The sequence below is a fragment of the Aegilops tauschii genome, chromosome 7 (assembly GCF_002575655.3).
Source record: "Aegilops tauschii subsp. strangulata cultivar AL8/78 chromosome 7, Aet v6.0, whole genome shotgun sequence".
NCBI classification, from domain to species: Eukaryota; Viridiplantae; Streptophyta; class Magnoliopsida; order Poales; family Poaceae; genus Aegilops; species Aegilops tauschii.
The window spans coordinates 454,943,420-454,949,368 of record NC_053041.3 but is presented as its reverse complement, the minus strand read 5'-3'; positions in this window follow the sequence as shown (position 1 = coordinate 454,949,368).

Genomic DNA, 5,949 nt, shown 5'->3' with positions numbered 1-5,949 from the left:
GGCTCTTGTAAACACCTTTCTATATAATTCCCTTCAATAAGCTATTTTCTTGCTCAAGTGTAACTTGGCTAAGAGAATCATTAGTGGAATCAAGAGAACTATTAGAAGTAACAATATTGGATTTAGCATGATTATTGTTACTACTAGATGAAGAATCTTTCTTACCCTTGTTACTAGATTTTACTTGTGGCATGTAAGTAGACAAGAGTAAACGCTTGGCAATGTAAGAAGAACTTTTCTTACGAAGATCATCATTGATGGCCTTTAAAAACCCATGCTCTTGCTCTAGGTTGAGCTTTTCAAAGCATAGCTTCTCATGAGTCTTTAAAAGTTCTCGATGATCTTCTAAGGTAGTGTCATGAGCTAACTTAAGAGTGTTTAGTTCTTTAGTTAGATGCTCAATCTCCTTCTTATCATCGTCATTCGTTTTATCTTGATTAACATGATTAATAGCAAGTTCATCATAGTTTTCATCACTAGAGTTGTCAACAAGTAAATCATCATCACCTAGCAAATCATCTTCATCACTATTGAAATCAACATACTCGGGGTGTGATACCTTTGGGCCTTTAGCCATGAAGCATCTTCCAATTCCCTCATTTGGTGAGTCAAATATGTCATAGGAGTTGGTTGACACAAGTGCTAGACCGGCAACCCCTTCATCTTGAGTATATTCTGCGTCGGAGTGATAACTTCTCTCGAAGTGATGGTCGGAGTCGGAGCCGGATACCCATTCACCAACATGAGCTTGATGTCTTCGTTTTGTGTAGCTCCTTGATGACTTGTCCTTCCTTTCTGAATCCTTGCTTCTGTGAGAGGTTCTTCGTTCATAACAATCATCTCTACTCCTTCTCTCTCTTGGAGGTGATTCTTCTCTTCTACTTCTCCTTTTTAGGTGAGTCGTCTCTTCTTTTGTAGGGAGCCGTACACTCATTGGAGTAGTGTCCGGTCTTCCACAATTGTAGCGATTACGCTCACGACTAGAAGATCTTTTGTCATTGTAGGACCTTGACTTGGAACTTCTTTCCTTGCTTCTACTCTTCTAGAACTTGTTGAAATTCTTCACCATTAGGCTCAATTCCTCATTGAAGACTTGTTTCTCACTTGATGATGTAGGAGCATCACATGAGGCTTAGTAAGCACCATTAGACTTGTTGTGAAGCTCTTCTTTATCCTTGAGTGACATCTCATGAGCAACAATTCTACCAATGACTTCTGTTGGCTTGAGATCTTTGTAATTGGGCATCATTTGGATCAATGTGCACACGGTGTCATATTTTCCATCCAAGGCTCTTAGGATCTTCTAGATGATGAATCTGTCGGTCATCTCTTCGCTTCCTAAGCCGGCAATCTCATTTGTGATGAGAGCAAGACTATAGTACATTTTAGCGACACCTTCACCATCCTTCATTTTGAACTTGTCAAGCTGACTTTGAAGCACATCCAATTTTGATTCCTTGACGGAGTCGGTACCTTCGTGCATATCAATCAAAGTATCCCAAATTTCCTTTGCATTCTCAAGATGGCTGATTTTGTTGAATTCTTCGGAGCATAATCCGTTAAAGAGGATATCGCAAGCTTGAGCATTGTATTGCAGCATCTTCAATTCTTCCGCGGTAGCTTCATGATTTGGTTCTCTCCCATCGAATAATTCACCTTGCATGCCAATACACACAATAGCCCAAACGGCGAGGTTATGTCCAAGAATATGCATTTTCATCTTATGCTTCCAACTAGCAAAATTAGTACCATCAAAGTAAGGACCTCTACGGTGGTAATTTCCCTCACTAGACGCCATACTCTCCTAGGTTGTGAAACCAAGGCTATGATCACCAAGGCTATGGAAATCAAGGCAAATGGATACCAAAGCTCTGACACCACTTGTAGGATTGGAAGTATGTCTAGAGGGGGGTGATTAGACTACTTGACCAAATAAAAATCTTGCCTTTTCCCAATTTTAAGTCTTGGCAGATTTTAGCAACCTATCACAAGTCAAGTAATCAACCTACACATGCAATTCTAAGAGTATAGCAGCGGAATGTAAATCATTGCACATGAAGGTAAAAGGGAGGAGTTTGGAGGGAGCAAACGCAATGTAGACATGGAGATTTTTGGCGTGGTTCCGATAGGTGGTGCTATCGTACATCCACGTTGATGGAGACTTCAACCCACGAAGGGTAACGGTTGCGCAAGTCCACGGAGGGCTCCACCCACGAAGGGTCCACGAAGAAGCAACCTTGTCTATCCCACCATGGCCATCGCCCACAAAGGACTTGCCTCACTTGGGTAGATCTTCACGAAGTAGGCGATCTCCTTGCTCGTACAAACTCCTTGGTTCAACTCCACAATCTTGACGGAGGCTCCCAAGTGATACCTAACCAATCTAGGAGACACCACTCTCCAAAAGGTAATAGATGGTGTGTTGATGATGAACTCCTTGCTCTTGTGCTTCAAATGATAGTCTCCCCAACACTCAACTCTCTCTCACACAGATTTGGATATGGTGGAAAGATGATTTGAGTGGAAAGCAACTTGGGGAAGGCTAGAGATCAAGATTCTTGTGGTTGGATTGGAATATCTTGGTCTCAACACATGAGTAGGTGGTTCTCTCTTAGAAAATGAATGTTGGAAGTGTAGCCACGTTCTAATGGCTCTCTCCACGAATGGAGGAAGGGTGGAGGGGTATATATAGCCTCCACATAAAATCTAACCGTTACACACAATTTACCAAACTCGGTGGGACCGAATACTGAAACTCGGTCAGACCGATTTAGTTCAAAATGTTAATGTTAGGCTTTTCGGTGGGACCGATTTCATTAGGGTTAGGGCATAACGTAATCTCGGTGAGACCGGTCACGTGAACTTGGTGAGACTGATTTCTGTAATAGGCAAACATGGAGTTGGTCAGGCTAACTCGATGGGACCGATCGCTCATTTCGGTGAGACCGAAACATTACGAAAAGGAAACAGAGAGTTTGCATAACGAACTCGGTGGGATCGATCACTCATCTCGGTTAGACCGAAATGTTGCGAAGGGAAACATAGAGTTTGCAATCCCATCTCGGTGAGACCGAGATCCCTATCGGTGAGACCGAACTGATTAGGGTTTCTGGCTATGGCTATGTCAAATGAACTCGGTGGCGCCGGATAGATCAAATCGGTGGAGCCGAGTTTGACTTTTGGTTTGGGACATATGTGGATATGAGAAAGTGGTTGAGGGCTTTTGGAGCATATCACTAAGCATTTTGAGCAAGCAAGCCATTAAGCAACACCTCACCCCCTTTTAATAGTATTGGCTTTTCCTATGGACTCAATGTGATCTTGGATCACTAAAATGAAAATGTAGAGTCTTGAGCTTGAGCCAATGTGTGTCCTTAGCATTTTGAGGGGTCCACATCTCTAGTCCATGCCATGCCAATCATTGAACTTTCTGAAATGATTATCTTGAAAAAAAGTATTAGTTCAATGAGCTATATGTTGTTAAGAATTACCAAAACCACCCAGGGATTAGTTGCACTTTCACGGTGTGTTTGTTGGGATCTGATGAATTGTGAGTTTATGATCAGATTATCTATGAATATTATTTGAGTCTTCTCTGACACTTTTATGCATGACTATTATAGCTTTGTATTTCTCTCCGACCTATTGATCTGGTTTGGCTAACTATATTGATTTATCTTGCAATGGGAGAGGTGCTTTGTGATGGGTTCGATCTTGCCGTGCTCAATCCCAGTGGTAGAAAGGGACATGACACGCATTTGTATCGTTGCCATTAAGGATAAAAAGATGGGGTTTATTCATGTTAATTGAGTTTACTTTGTCTACATCATGTCATCTTGCTTAAGGCGTTACTCCGTTCTTTATGAACTTAATACTCTAGATGCATGTTGGATAGCGGTCGATGTGTGGAGTAATAGTAGTAGATGCAGGCAGGAGTCAGTCTACTTGTCTTGGACATGATGCCTATATACATGATCATTGCCTTAGATATCGTCATGATTATTCGCTTTTCTATCAATTGCCCAACACCCACTGTGCTATCGTCAAGAGAGAAGGCTCTAGTGAAAACTATGGCCCCCGGGTCTATCTAAATCATATATTAAAATCCAAAAATATATCGCTGCACTTTTATTTACTTTGTTTTATTTTGTGTTTTTATTTATCTATCTATCACTACGAGATTTGACCTTTGCAATTAACCGCCAAGGGATTGACACCCCTTGTTTGTGTTGGGTGCAAGTATTTGTTATTTTGTGTGTAGGTACTGCTAAAAAGTTGTCATGTGGTTCTTCTACTGGATTGATAACCTTGGTTCTTAACTGAGGGACGTATGTATCTTTACTGTATTGCATCACCTTTTCCTCTTCAAGGAAATCGCAACGCAGCTCACAAGTAGCAGGAAGTGGATGTGTTGGGGCTTGGGGTCGTCCGCGCAGGAGGCTAGCAGTGCGTGCGCTCGGGAGGCAGGTGTACTGGCGGCGGGCCTGACTCAGGCCCGCGCGGGCCCCAGATGGGCATGGCGAGCTGCGTAGTGGAGGCTGGCGGTGGCGCCACTTGGCAAGGAGGGAGTGGGCGATGCGGAATCAAAGGGCGGCGGCGACTGGAGCTGCATGGAGGGCTAGGGCTAGTGTTAGACTAGGTTTTGTCCAAAATTGAAAGGAGAGGCTGGATTAAACAGGAAGAAGGGACTAGAGGAGGGGGTTTGGGAGCCATCCGATCGCAATCATGTGGCTCTGGACGAAGGGAAGGGTTAGCTAGTCTTAGGTGGGCTAGGTGGTTGTGTTAGTTGGGCTAAGGGCTGAGAAGAAAGGGAAGTTGGGCGGCCCAACGACAAGTTTTACAAAACCGAAAACGTCTGTGAATAAACCGATAACGAAGCGACACAAGTTTAACGGTTGGGGTATCAAATGACCTCTGAATGCGACAAAATTTGGCAGGAGGTCTACCTACAATGTAACAAAACTGCACGCCAACTTTCAACACATTCCGACAACATTTTATTCCCACTTAGAAAATAAATTTCAGAGATGTCACGTGCGCGTGCGGGTGTGGTTGGTCTCGGAATGGTCAACGAAGACAACAGGGAGAAGCGGCAACTACGAACAGATGCAAGTTTTGAAAAATGAAGGCAACGGAGTGTCGATGCAATGCGAATGATGCGATGATGAAATGCAACAAGCAAATAATTAACACGGCTATCACTAAAACATGGAAGGCATCTGGATCGTCGGTCTCGGGTTGTTACAATATCTAAGCACTTGATCAGTTAGACCATGATCAAAACCTCATCCCATTTTAATAGTATTGGCTTTCCTATGGACTCAATGTGATCTTGGATCACTTAACCAAAAATGTGGAGTCTTGAAGCTTTGCCAACACATATCCTTTGCATTTTGAGGGGTCCACATTCACATCGCATTGACATACCTAAAATGAACTTTCCTGAAATATTCTTTGAGTAGGCATTAGTTCAATGATGTATATGTCGTTATGAATTACCAAAACCACCCGGGGATTAGTTACACTTTTAGTATGCTTTCCGAGTGTCTCTGGCCAAGATAGATGGGTCTTTCTTCAGAGGGAGTGGTGCATAGTAGTAGGTTCAGCTTATAGTGTTCTATATTCCAGTGACAGAAAGGGACAAGACGTGTATTTGTATTGTTGCTGCTAAGGATAAAACGATGGGGTTTGATCTTATTGCTAGATTTCTTCCTGTCTACATTATGTCATCTTACTTATTTCGTTGCTTTATTTCTCACTAAACTTAATACCTTGAGATGCATGCTGGATATCGGTTTCGGGGTGGAGTAATAGTAGTAGATGCAATTGGATAACAGTCTACTTATCACGGGTGTAATGCTTATACAGGATTATGCCATGATTGATCATAGTTATGAATGTTGCTTTTCTATCAACTGCCCAACAATAATTTGTTTACCATGCCATTGC